Raw genomic sequence first — 14,747 nt, 5'->3', positions numbered from 1 at the left:
TTCATTTTTTTTTTTTAACTTATTGTGTTTGAGGTCTCCTTTTCCCAGGCTTCAAGGTTTAATTCTTTCTTCCTTTTGGTTTCTCCCTGCCTGGTCCAGTGGTTTGTGTGAGGTTCCTATAGGGTGAGATTTGTGCTGAGTTTTATTTGTTTGTTTGTTTTTCCTCTGATAGGCAAGGGTGAGTAAGGGGGTAATCTTGTCTGCTGATGACTGGGTTTGTATTTTTGTTTTATTTATTGTTTAGATGATGTGTCCTGCACAGGTGCTTCTGGTGGTTGGATGATGCCAGGTTTGGTATTCAAGCGGTTTCCTTCATGTGAGATTTTACTATTTGATACTCCTAGGGTTAGTTCTCTGGTAGTCTAGGGTCTTGAAGTCAGTGCTCCCACTCCAAAGGCTCAGGACTTGATCTCTGATTAGGAACAAAGATTCCACAGTGGTTTGTCATGACATTAAGTGAGAGTAAAACAAATATCCCAAAACAAGAAACCAAAGATGAACCCCAGACAAATGGCAGTTACAAAATCAGGCAAATAATAATTAAAATAATGGAATATACACATATACATATACACCCCTGAGCAAAGTCAAAACAGTCCAACAAAAATTAAGTACAGTAGATTGACCTGGCGAACAAAGAATATCAAAAATAATATATACCAGTTAAGAACAAATCTAACTAAAACACAAACTGAAAAAAAAAACTAAAGCAAGGTGCCAAGTGGGGAATAAAGCAATGAAAACAAAACTAACAATTATGTTAAGAGGAAATGAAAGAAAGAAAAGAAAGAATAGATATGCAGTTAAATAGAGATAGATGAAGAATATTTATATACATTAAAGATTAACACCCAGGGGAAAATAACAGTAGGAAAGGCAAACAAAGGAATAAAAGTAGAAAAATATAATAATAGGTCTAAAAAAATTAAAATTAAAAAAAGAGAAAAAAGAAGAAAACTCCACAGAACTGCAAAAGCCCAACGTAGAGGCAGAGGTTTATAACAATAAAATATGAGACTGAGGAAAAAAAAAAAACTCAAAAGTTTCATTAGATTTCAGAGTGCCAATAAAATTGATAATTACAACAGAGGGCGGGAAAAAAAGGGGGAAAAAAATCCAAAAGAATCTACAGAACAAGTCAAAACGCACGAATAGTAAATGTTTTTCTTGAATCACTGCTATCAGAGTCCTTTCCCTTGCTTGAGTCACGGTCCATCTCACCACTCTAGGGTGCCCTCCAACACTGTGCTGATCTCTGACCTGCTGTGGGGCAGCTCTGATTCTAATCTGGTCCTACTCCTGTGTGTTCCTGCCTCCAATGTCCATAGCTATTAGAACCAGTGCGTTTTCTTTTGTGGGAGCTCTCAATGATCTCTTATATATATCCATAGACAGAGTCTACCTAGTTAATCATAAGGATTTAATCTGCAGCTTGTACAGCAGGTGGGAAGGTTTTGGGTCTTCTTCCTTAGCCACACTGCCCCTGGGTTCCAATTGTGGTTTTATTTCCCTCTCCACATGTGTGTCATCCACTGGGGTTTGCTCCTGAGGTTGCCCTGGAGCACTTGGGTTTGCCCCTGTGAAGGCCACGTATGGAGGTGGTGCAGCTGCTGGTTTTCAGGGGTTATGGCAGCACCAGGTACTCAGTGGAGTTGGTGACTTGGGCGGGAAGAAATATGCTTCTTTAGAAGGGTATGGCAACAAGTATTGGTCAGTATGCTCCAATATGTTTACCTGGAGAACCCCCCTCCCTGACAGAGAAGCCTGGCAGGCCACAGTCTACAGGGTTGCAAAGAGTCCAGACATGACTGAAGCAACCCTACACGCATAGATGCAAGATATTTTTTTTGCCTGTGGCAGCTCTGCCCCAGTGAGGGTTGAGCGCAAAGGCGGTGGAGCTGCTTGGCTTCTGGGGACCCTGACGGCAGTGTGCAGGGACATAGACTGCCTCCGCTGCAGGAATTATGACTCTGTCAGAGTCTTTTTTTGAGCCTCTTGTGGCTGGCAATCAGAAGACCTCTTTCACCAGTCTTTTTCCATAGCTCCTCACATTCAGGCACTTAGAAGGCTCCCTTGCCTGGAGTCCTTCTCTGCTGTTAGGTGCATCAGGCACATAGAAGGGCCCCCTGACTGGGGCCTTACTCTGTAGTTCAGTGCATCAGGCATTTGATGGGCCAGCCTGTCTATTGTTCAGCTGCCATGCTGGCATGTGGGGAGAGACAGGTGTGAAGATGGCTCCACCCACTATGCGTGACTCAGCAAAATCACCTTGCTTCCATGGCTGCCCAGCTTTTCCTCCACAGGCATTTCCCACCACAGTCTCCACCCTCACATCCCCTTGATCCATCTCTCCACAGTCAACAGCAGCCCTCGCCCTGGGATTGTTCCATAATCCCTCAACTCCAGCTCCCAGCTGCTGTGCCTTCCAGGGGACCTGCAACCCTGTCCAGGGTATATATGGTTACAGCAAGGACTGTCTGCTTCTCATTCCATTTAGGCTGCCACAGATCAGCTGTTTTACTCTCAGACTTAAATGTTTCTCCTCTGACTCAGACAATTGCCCCAATGTGGGGATTGGACCTCTGCTTCAGTTCCCCCACCCACAAAGGGCAGGTCCAGTCCTACTAACACTCCATTTCCCCCTCTAGTTCTTCATCCTATCTAGTTTTGCATGGTTCTATATATTCTTTTGGAGAAGGCAATAGCACCTCACTCCAGTACTCTTGCCTGGAAAATCCCATGGATGGAGGAGCCTGGTAGGCTGCAGTCCATGGGGTCACTAAGAGTCGGATATGACTGAGCGACTTCACTTTCACTTTTCACTTTCATGCATTGGAGAAGGAAATGGCAACCCACTCCAGTGTTCTTGCTTGGAGAATCCCAGGGACGGGGGAGCCTGGTGGGCTGCCGTCTATGGGGTCACACAGAGTCGGACATGACTGAAGTGACTTAGCAGCAGCATATATTCTTTTCCACTGGTCAGGTACTTCTGTCCACTTTCAGCTGGTGTTTTTCATCCACTTTAGACACAGAAGTATTGTATTCCTGATGTATCTGTGGAGAGAGATGTACTCCACATCCATGTACACCTCTGCCATATTGTTCTTGACTTTTTTTTTTTTTTGATGGGTTATGCTTTTTCTATTGCTCTACTAACATTTTGAAAATTTTTTGAATATTTTTGCAGGTATATTCATAAAGTCCATTAGCTATAATTCTCTTTTGTAATCTATTTTTCTAATTTTGGTATCAAGGTAATACTTGACCTCATAAAACGAGTTGGATAGTAGTCCTTTTCCTACACTTTTGTGGATGTACTGTGTAAAATTAATATTCTATCTTTTAAAAATATTTGATCTATTTTACCAGTAAAGCCATCCGAGACGGAAAATTTCTGCTGGGAGTACTTAGCTACAAGTTCAATATCTTCAATAGACATATGGCTATTCAAGTTATTTATTTATGAATGGATGGTGGTTTAGTCACTAAGTCGTGTCTGACTCTTGTGACCCCCATGGACTGTAGCATGCCAGGCTCCTCTGTCCATGGGATTTCCCAGGTAAGCATGAATGTACTGTGGTAATCTTTCCTCAGTGTGCCCATTTCATCTGAGTTTTTAAATTTATTGTCATAAGATTATACATAATATTTTCTTGCATGTGTGCTTGGTTGGTCAGTTGTGTTCAACTCTTTGTGACCTCATGGACTGTAGCCCACCATGCTCCTCTGTTCATAGAATTTTCCTGGCAAGAATACTTAGTCAGGTTGCCATTTCCTACTCCAGGACACCTTCCTGACCCAGGGATTGAACCCATGTCTCCTGTGTCTCCCGCATTGACAGGCAGATTCTTTACCACTGAACCACCTGGGAAGCCTAATAATTTTTTCCTATTCTTTTAACATCTGTTAAAAGATGTCCTTTTTCTCATTCTAGATATTGATAATATTTTACATCTCTTTTTTTGTCCTAGAAAGTCTGCCTAGAGACTTACAAATATTATGAATCTTCTCAAAGAACTGCTTTTTAATTTTACTGATTTTTTTCTATATTTTCTTAAGATAGCTCATGGATTTCCATTTGCTCTTTAGCATTTCCTTTATTCTAACTTCAGATTTTGTAATTTCTTTTTTCCTGATTTCTTAGATTATCACTTTTTCATCTTTGTTTTATAATTTAAGCATTTATTGCCATATGATTCTGTCTAGGCACTGCCTTAGAGCTGTCAAATAAATTTGAATAGGTTATGATTTCATTTTCATTCAAGTTGAGCTACCTCAGTTTCTTTTTTGATATTTTATTTGATCTTTGCTACTTGAAAGTGTGTTATATAGTTTCCAGTGATCTTTCTGGATATTTTCCAGGGATTTTTCTGTTGATTTAAAATCGTTTCTACCTTGTCCAGAGAACATGATCTGAATACCTTTAAATTCACTGAGACTTGTTTTAAAGTCCTGAATATGAATCCATTTTGGTAAATGTATCATATGCATTGAAAAGAATGTGCAGTGAATGTATATTCTGTTGCCATTGGGTACAGTTCAGTTCAGTTCAGTCGCTCAGTCATGTCCGACTCTTCGACCCCATGAATTGCAGCACGCCAAGCCTCCCTGTCCATCACCAACTCCCAGAGTTCACTCAGACTCATGTCCATTGAGTCAGTGATGCCATCCAGCCATCTCATCCTCTGTCGTCCCCTTCTCCTCCTGCCCCCAATCCCTCCCAGCATCAGAGTCTTTTTCAATGACTCAACTCTTCACATGAGGTGGCCAAAGTACTGGAGTTTCAGCTTTAGCATCATTCCTTCCAAAGAAATCCCAGGGCTGATCTCCTTCAGAATGGACTGGTTGGATCTCCTTGCAGTCCAAGGGACTCTCAAGAGTCTTCTCCAACACCACAGTTCAAAAGCATCAATTCTTCGGCACTCAGCCTTCTTCACAGTCCAACTCTCACATCCATACATGACCACTGGAAAAACCATAGCCTTGACTAGACGGACCTTTGTTGGCAAAGTAATGTCTCTGCTTTTGAATATGCTATCTAGGTTGGGTACAGTACCATTGGGTAGAGTGTTCTTTTAATTTCAGGTAAGTCATGTTGGTCAAAAGTATTGTCAAGATCTCTTTGTTCTTACTGACTTTGTATTTTTTCCTGTCAATTATTATGAAAATATTGAAACCTCCAACTGTAATGTATTTGCCCATTTCTCCTTTGAGCTCCATCAGTTTTTTGTTTCATTCATTTTGAAATTCTTCAAAGTATATAAACTTTTAAGGTTTTTTAATGTCCTCTAGATGAATTAATCCTGTTTCCATTAAATGATCCATATTATCTCTGCAGCAGCAGCAGTTTGTTATTAATCATTATCATGGTATATATTTTTTCTACCGATTTTCTCTATTTGTCTTTATTTATAAAGAGTTGAATCTCTCCTTTCAATGCTATTTAACCATCCCTGTCTTTTAATCACAGTGTTTTAACCATTTAAATTTAATAATATAATTGGGATGTTTATGTTTAAAACTGTTTGTTGTATTTGTCCAATATGTCCTTTGTTCTCTTTTTTTTTCTGCCTTATTTTGGATTAATTGTGTATATTTTATTATTTCGTCTCCTTCATTGTCTTAGGTATATCATTTTATTTTGTTTTCTAGTGGTTGACTTAAGGTTTATAGTACTCTATACTTTTTAACTCATTATAGTCTATGTGTAAGTAATATTTACTACTTAACATGTAGTGTAATATCTTTAAAGCATTAAACTTTCATTCCCTCTCTCCCAGAATTTGTGCTGTTTTTGTCATAATTTTTATGTCAACATATATTCAGTTCAGTTCAGTTCAGTCGCTCAGTCGTGTCCGACTCTTTGTGACCCCATGAATCGCAGCACGCCAGGCCTCCCTGTCCATCACCAACTCCCGGAGTTCACTCAGACTCACGTCCATCGAGTCAGTGATGCCATCCAGCCATCTCATCCTCTGTCATCCCCTTCTCCTCCTGCCCCCAATCCCTCCCAGCATCAGAGTCTTTTCCAGTGAGTCAACTCTTGGCATGAGGTGGCCAAAGTACTGGAGTTTCAGCCTTAGCATCATTCCTTCCAAAGAAATCCCAGGGCTGATCTCCTTCAGAATGGACTGGTTGGATCTCCTTGCAGTCCAAGGGACTCTCAAGAGTCTTCTCCAACACCACAGTTCAAAAGCATCAATTCTTCGGTGCTCAGCTTTCTTCACAGTTCAACATATGTTACCAATAGTAAAATATATTATTATTCTTTAGAAAGAAATTTATCTTCTAAATTAGTTCATCATTAAAAACAGACAAACCATCTTTTATATTTTCCTGTGTTTTCCTTGTGCTTTGCATTTCATTATGTAGATCCCAATGTATCACTTTTCTTGGCATTATAAAACTTCTTTAATATTTTCTCATGTTGTTGATAATAAATTATATCAGTTTTCTTATTTATGAATACTATTCATTTGGCCTTTGTTTCTGAAAAATGTTTTCACTGGGCATAGAATTCAAGGCTTATAGTGTTTAGTTATTCATTAGTACTTTAAAAATGTTGCTCCATGTTTCTGACATGGCAGATATTTCCAGCAAGAGGCCTTTTATTGTTATAATTTTTGCTCTATATGTAATGATTTTTTTCTAGCCACTTTTAGATTTTTTTTATCATTAGTTTTAAGCAGTTTTAAAATTTTATGACTTGATATAATTGTTCATAGTTCTTATATTTGGTATTCATTACACTTTTCGGATCTATGAGTATATACTGAGTTGGCCAAAAAGTTCGTTCCGGTTTTTCTGCAGTATCTTACATCTTTTTGGCAATTCAATACTTTGGGAAAATCAAACTTTAAAAACTTCAGCAATTATTTCTTCAAATATGTTTTCTCGGGGCACCTATGCAGCCTCTCCTTCAGGAGCTACAATTATACATATACTGGACTTTTAAATTTGTTCCATGCATCACTGATATGCAACAGTGAGAGAAAGATATTGAAAGAAATGAAAGTGAAATGAATTTTCATTCCTTTTCAGTTTGGTTAATTTCCATTGTTTTGTCTTCAGGTAATCTTCTTTTACACTATTTCATTTTCTACTGATCCTACACAGTGTGTTTTATGTCTCAGACACTTTCGTTTTCATTTCCAAAAATTCTATATGGGTTTTCTGTCATCCATGTTAATACTTGGCATGCTCATTTTCTGTCTTAGACATTGTGTGTGAGTTAGTTGCTCAGTCGTGTTGGCTCTTTGCAACCCCATTGACTGTAGCCCATGGAATTCTCCAGGCAAGAATGCTGGAGTGGGTTGCCATTCCTTCCCCAGGGGATCTTCCCCATCCAGGGGTGAAATTTGGGTTCCTGCATTGCCGGTAGATTGTTTACTGCTGAACTGCCAAAGAAGCCTCTAAGACATACAGAATGCAATCAAAATAACTTTTATCTATTAATTACATTATCTGTCTTTTGAGCCTTTTGTTGAGTCATTAATCTCTCTATCAGCCCTCAGTTCAGTTCAATTCAGTTCAGTCGCTCAGTCGTGTCCGACTCTTTGCGACCCCATGAATCGCAGCATGCCAGGCCTCCCTGTCCATCACCAACTCCCGGAGTTCACTCAAACTCACGTCCATCGAGTCGGTGATGCCATCCAGCCATCTCATCCTCTGTCGTCCCCTTCTCCTCCTGCCCCCAATCCTTCCCAGCATCAGAGTCTTTTCCAATGAGTCAACTCTTCACATGAGGTGGCCAAAGTACTGGAGTTTCAGCTTTAGCATAAGGCCTAATTCCTGGGTTTTGGTGTGACTGGAAATTGTTAACAGATTGTCAGCCTTTGTAACTGTTTTTGTTGTTGTTGTTGGGTAGAATATTCTTGTATTTCTGGGAATAGTTTTGAACTTTTCTTGTGAGATACAGTTAGCTTATTTGGAAACATTTTGATCATTTGAGGCTTGCTTTTTTGCTTCATTAGTAGAAACCAGAACCCTTTTAGTGTCGGTCTAATTTTTTTCTTCCTAATAGTCAATTATTTTCTGATTACTCCAATCCTGGTTAATCATGAAGCTTTCAAATGCATTTGGTGGAGACAGATACTATTTAAGGCCTTCTGCTCTAAGGATTGTTATCTTGAATGCTTTCAAATGGCTTAATCCAAGGCTTTGAGTCAGTTTCCTCACATATATTTGTGTGTGTGCTAAGTTGCTTCAGTCATGTCTGACTCTGTGCAACCTTATGGGCTGGTTATAGCCTGCAGGGCTCCTCTGTCCATGGGATTATCCAGGCAAGACTACTGGAGTGGGTTGCCATTTCCTCCTTCAGGGGATCTTCCCGACCCAGGAATCAAACCAGTGTCTCTTACATCTCCTGCATTGGCAGGCAGGTTCTTTACCATAGTGCCACCTGGGAAGCCCAATCCATGCAGTTTTGTAGTTAGCTGAGGAATCCATATGGGACCTGTATAGATCTCTGAATTTCTCTGGATGTGTCCGTCTTTCAGTGTCTCTCAATTTCTCATTCTCTCTTTTCCCCATAGTGACTCTAGCTACGTTGGCAGATTCCAAAATCTCAACCCTGTCTCATTAATTTACATGGTTTTCCTGGTTTGCTTGAGTTTCTATACTGCAGCCAACCTGGGATCATTAGATAATAGCTGAGCATTTGTGGGGTTCAATTTATTTGTTTCACTTTTTACTTTTTTTCAGAAATCACTGTCTTGTGCTGCCTAATAGCTAATTTTTGAAAACTCTTGTTTCATAGATTTTTATGTTTTAACTATGACTGCTATCTAGTTCCATTTGTAATCTCAAAAAGAAAAACCCAGTTGTCCCTTTCCCTTAGAATCTGGGCAACCAGTAATCTTTTAATACTTTTTGCCTGTATGGATTTGTCTATTTTAGACATTTAATATGAATGGAATCATATAATCATGTGCTATTTTGTGTGTTTGACTTCTATTACTTAGCATAAAATTCTCAAGATTCACCCATGCTGTAGCATATTAATACATTTATTTGTACTTACTTCATTTCTTATGACAGAATAACCTTCCATTGTATATATGCCACATTTTGTTTATTCATCCACTGGTGGTCATTTGCATTGTTTCCAGTTATTTGCTAATATAAGTAGTATTTATATGTACATTCCTTTAAAGTTTTAGTGTGGATATATGTTTTTATTCCTATTGGGTATATACCTGAAAATGGAATGCTGGGTCATGTGATAACTATGTTTAATATTTTTAAGAAATTTATTTTTTTCCAATTTTCCAATTTATGTTTTCCAATTTGCTGACAAATAGTCTCAGATACTCAGATGACACCACCCTTATGGCAGAAAGTGAAGAAGAACTAAAGAGCCTCTTGATGAAAGTGAAAAAGGAAAGTAAAAAAGTAGGCTTAAAACACAACATTCAGAAAACTAACATCATGGCATCCAGTCCCATCACTTCATGGCAAATAGATGGGGAAACAATAGAAACAGTGACAGACTTTATATTTTGGGACTCCAAAATCACTCCAGATGGTGACTGCAGCCATGAAATTAAAAGACACTTGCTCCTTGGAAGAAAAACTATGACCAACCTAGACAGCATATTGAAAAGCAGAGACTTTACTTTGCCAACAAAGGTCTGTCTAGTCAAAGCTATGGTTTTTCCAGTAGTCATGTATGAATGTGAGAGTTGGACTATAAAGAAAGCTGAGTGCCGAAGAATTGATGCTTTTGAACTGTAGTGTTGGAAAAGACTCTTGAGAGTCCCTTGGACTGCAAGGAGATCCAACCAGTCCATCCTAAAGGAGATCAGTCCTGGGTGTTCATTGGAAGGACTGATGTTGAAGCTGAAACTCCAATACTTTAGCCACCTCATGCGAAGAGCTGACTCATTGGAAAAGACCCTGATGCTGGGAAAGATTGAGGGCAGGAGGAGAAGGGGATGACGGAGGATATCATTGGATCTCATCACCAACTCAATGGACATGAGTTTGAACAAGCTCTGGGAGTTGGTGATGGACAGGGAAGCCTGGCATGCTGCAGTCCATAGGGCCGCAAAGAGTTGGATACAACTGATCAACTAAACTGAACTGATGTTTTCCAATGTAGCTATACCATTTGTTATTCTCACCGACAGTGTATGACCATTCCACATCTTGGCACTTATTATTTATCTTTTGATCATAGCCTTGAAAGTGGTTATCAAATATTATATTACTGCAGTTTTCTTTTATTTTGCATTTATTTAATGACTAATGATGTCTTGTGCTTCCCTGATGGCTCAGACAGTAAAAAATCTGCCTGCAATGCAGGATACCCAGATTTGATCCCTGGGTCAAGAAGATCTCCTGTGGAAGGGAATGACAACCCACTCCAGTATTCTTGATTGGAGAATCTCATGGACAGAGGAGCTTGGAGGGCTACAGTCAATGGGGTTGCAAAGAGTTGCTCATGATTGAGCAACTAAACACACAAGGATGTCTTAAATTGTGTCATATGTTTATTGGCCATTTGCTTCTTTAAATGTCAGTTTAAATCCTTTGCTCATTTGTTAATTATTTGTCTATTTATTGTTGAATTGTAAGACTTCTTTATACATTCTGAATATGAATACATTATTAAATATATGATTTACAAATATTTACTCCCAGTTTATGTGCTGTCTTTTTACTGTTGTAATGGTGTTCTTTGAAGCATAAAACCTTGAATTTTGATGAAGTCTAATTTATCATTTTTCATTTGTCTCTTATGGTTTTGGTGTCTTATCTAGGAAATCATTACCCAATTCAAGATCGAGAGACCCCTGGTGGCTCCTTGGTAAAGAATCCACCTACCAATGCAGGAGACATGGATTCAGTCCCTAGTTCAGGAAGACACTCTGGAGAAAGAACTAATAAACCCACTCTAGGTTCTTGCCTGGAAAATTCCATGGACAGTGGAGCCTGGTGGGCTAGAGTCCATTGGGTTGCAAAAGAGTTGGATATGACTTAGTGACTAAACAACAAACAAAACAACCCAAGATCAGAAACATTTCCTATTTTCCTTCTAAAAGTTTTATAGTTTTACTTCTTTTGTTTAAAGCTATGATCCATTTTAAGTTAATTTTTGTATATGGAATGAGGAAAGAGATTAATTTTATTTTTGATGTAAACATCCAATTGTTACACTCCATTGGTTTTTGTAAAGAATATTCTTTGCTTATTTAATTGTCTTGCACCTTTGTTGATAATCAGTTGGCCATAGATATATGAGTTTACTTTTTGACTCTTATTTCTGTTCCATTAATCTGTATGCCTATCCTTAATATCACATAATCTTGATTATTTTATCTTTGTAGTAAGTTTTGAAATCAGGAACAGTGGATCCTCCAGATTTTTTCTTCTTTATCAAAATTGTTTTGACTGCTTTTGTTTGTTTACTCACTAAGTCATGTCTGACTCTTTTGCAACCCCAAGGACTGTAGCCCACCAGTCTCTATTGTCCATGGGATTTTCCAAGCAAAACTACTGGAATGGGTTGCCATTTCCTTCTCCAGGGGATCTTCTTGACCCAGGGATCAAACCCACATCTCCTGCAGGGCAGGAGGATTCTTTACAATTTCTCTTGTATTTCCACATGAATTTTAGGAACAGTTTACCAATTTATGCAAATAAGGCAAATGGGATTTCTATGGGGATTGAACTGAATCTGTAATTGGATTATGTTTCCTACTTAAATCTATTCTGCTGACTTCTTCCTTTTGATTGGAGTATTTAATCCATTTACTGCTAATGTAGTTTCTGAGAGCAATATTTATTTCCCCCATTTTATTATTGAGTTTCTAAATGTCTCATGCCTTTTTGTTCCTTTATTCATTCCTTACTGACATCTTTGGTGCTATGTAGACTTTTTAACATACCATTTAATTCTGTTGTTGTTTCTTTTCTTTCTTTTTTAAACAATGACTTTGCTGCTTCAGTACATAGACAAATTTATTAGAACTAAGGCAAAAGCTGTAGATGACTCCTATTTTCAGTTGAAGGGGAAGACTCATTTGGTCTTATGATATCAAGCCAGTCAATGATTATGGTTCTCAATCAGAATAAGAAGCAATTTAGCATTCTTATCCTTTCTATTCCACTTAAGATGCTTTAAAAGAACAGCAACTTCTGTAAAATATGGATACCCTCAGGAAGATCAGGAGCAAATTTTTTGACTTAAGAATTCAGTATTTAATTGAGTGTCACAAAACAAACTTGTGGAGCACCGTATGAGTCTCTCTCAGAATCCTGCTGATTTTTCAGGAAATCAGGAACCTCTTGGCCATTTTGTAGCTCTGCTCTTTCGTGTCATCAGATGTCAGCTTCAGCCAGGTGGCGACAGTGCAGTTGTAAGGCAGAGCTGAATTGGATGGGCGTTTCCCAAGAGCGTGCATGTGACCCATGATAGCAGTAGTTAGGCAGAGAAAAAGAGCCCATTGTTTCTTATATGCTCTTTTTTGGTAATTTTTTTGATTGACTTGGAGGTTTACAAATGACACCTTAAAGCAATCAAGTTTAAATTAATACCAACTAAACCCCAGTAGTATATAAACACTTGGAACTAATGTAGCTCAATCTCTGTGCTTTCTGTGTTAGTCTTGTCATATAAATTACATATTGATATATTATAAGTCTATCAGTATGTTATTATAATGATTGTCTTTTAAATCATAAAGGGGGGAAAAGAATTACAAATAAAAGTATGTTTGAAAAAATACATTCTATATAAAGGAGGCAAAAATATACAATGGAAAAAAGATAGTCTCTTCAATAAGTGATGCTGAGAAAACTGGACAACCATATGAAAAATAAGAAATTAGAACATTGTCTCACACCGTATACAAAAATAAATTTAAAATAGATTGAAGACCTAAATATAAAACCTGAAAAAATAAAACTCCTAGAAGAGAACAGAACAGTATTTGACATAAATCAGAGCAGTATTGTTCTGGATCTGTCTCCTAAGGCAAAACTCCAGGGCTTTCCCGATGGCTCAGTGGTAAAGAATCCACCTGCAGTGCCAGAGACCAATCCCTGAGTTGGGAAGATCCCTGGAGGAGAAAATGACAACCCACTCCAGTATTCCTGCCTGAAAAGTCCCAGGGACAGAGGAGCCTGGTGGGCTACAGTCCAAAATGTTCTAGAGTCAGATATGACTGAGCACACAAGCAGCTAAGACAAAAGAAAGGAAAACAAAAATAAGCAAATGGGACACAATTAAGCTTAAAAGCTTTTGCACAGTAAAGGAAACCATTAAAAAAAAAAAAAACCTACTGAATGGGAGAAAATATTTGCAAATTAGTTGACCTTTAGGGAGTTAATACCCAGAATATATGAACAATTCATACAACTTTATATATATATATATATATATATATATATATATATATATATATATGAAAGTATTAGTCACTCAATCATGTCTGACTCTTTGCAACCCTGTGAACTGTACCCTGCCAGGTTCCACTGTCTATGAATTCTCCAGGGAAGAATACTGGAGTAGGTAGCCACTCCCTTCTCCAGGGATATTCTTGACCCAGGGATCGAACCTGGGTCTCTTGCACTGCAGATGGATTCTTTATCATCTGAGCCATCAGGGAAGCCATATATATATCAGATCAGATCAGTTGCTCAGTCATGTCCGACTCTTTGCGACCCCATGAATCACAGCACACCAGGCCTCCCTGTCCATCACCAACTCCCGGAGTTCACTTAGACCCACATCCATCGAGTCAGTGATGCCATCCAGCCATCTCATCCTCTGGCATCCCCTTCTCCTCCTGCCTCCAATCCCTCCCAGCATCAGAGTCTTTTCCAATGAGTCAACTCTTCGCATGAGGTGGCCAAAGTACTGGAGTTTCAGCTTGAGCATCATTCCTTCCAAAGAAATCCCAGGGCTGATCTCCTTCAGAATGGACTGGTTGGATCTCCTTGCAGTCCAAGGGACTCTCAAGAGTCTTCTCCAACACCACAGTTCAAAAGCATCCATTCTTCAGTGCTCAGCCTTCTTCGCAGTCCAACTCTCACATCCATACATGACCACAGGAAAAACCATAGCCTTGACTAGCTGGACCTTTGTTGGCAAAGTAATGTCTCTGCTTTTGAATATGCTATCTAGGTTGGTCATAACTTTCCTTCCAAGAAGTAAGCCTCTTTTAATTTCATGGCTGCAGTCACCATCTGTAGTGATTTTGGAGCCCAGAAAAATAAAGTCTGACACTGTTTCCCCATCTATTTCCCATGAAGTGGTAGGACCGGATGCCATGATCTTCATTTTCTGAATGTTGAGCTTTAAGCCAACTTTTTCACTCTCCACTTTCACTTTCATCAAGAGGCTTTTGAGTTCCTCTTCACTTTCTGCCATAAGGGTGGTGTCATCTGCATATCTGAGGTTATTGATATTTCTCCCGGCAATCTTGATTCCAGCTTGTGCTTCCTCCAGTCCAGCGTTTCTCATGATGTACTCTGCATATAAGTTAAATAAACAGGGTGACAATATACAGCCTTGACGAACTCCTTTTCCTATTTGGAACCAGTCTGTTGTTCCATGTCCAGTTCTAACTGTTGCTTCCTGACCTGCATACAAATTTCTCAAGAGGCAGATCAGGTGGTCTGGTATTCCCATCTCTTTCAGAATTTTCCACAGTTTATTGTGATCCACACAGTCGAAGGCTTTGGCATACTCAATAAAGCAGAAATAGATGTTTTTCTGAAACTCTCTTGCTTTTTTGATG

At 38.9% G+C, this 14,747-nt stretch overlaps 1 pseudogene; it reads right to left on the bottom strand.

The window, feature by feature from the left end:
- Positions 1-11,947: 11,947 nt before the first annotated feature.
- Positions 11,948-12,416, bottom strand: LOC113884406 (annotated as a pseudogene).
- Positions 12,417-14,747: the final 2,331 nt, after the last annotated feature.

The sequence above is a fragment of the Bos indicus x Bos taurus genome, chromosome 26, assembly GCF_003369695.1.
Source record: "Bos indicus x Bos taurus breed Angus x Brahman F1 hybrid chromosome 26, Bos_hybrid_MaternalHap_v2.0, whole genome shotgun sequence".
Lineage (NCBI taxonomy): Eukaryota > Metazoa > Chordata > Mammalia > Artiodactyla > Bovidae > Bos > Bos indicus x Bos taurus.
The sequence above is the reverse complement of the archived record's forward strand: the minus strand, read 5'-3'. Positions and strand labels throughout refer to the sequence as shown.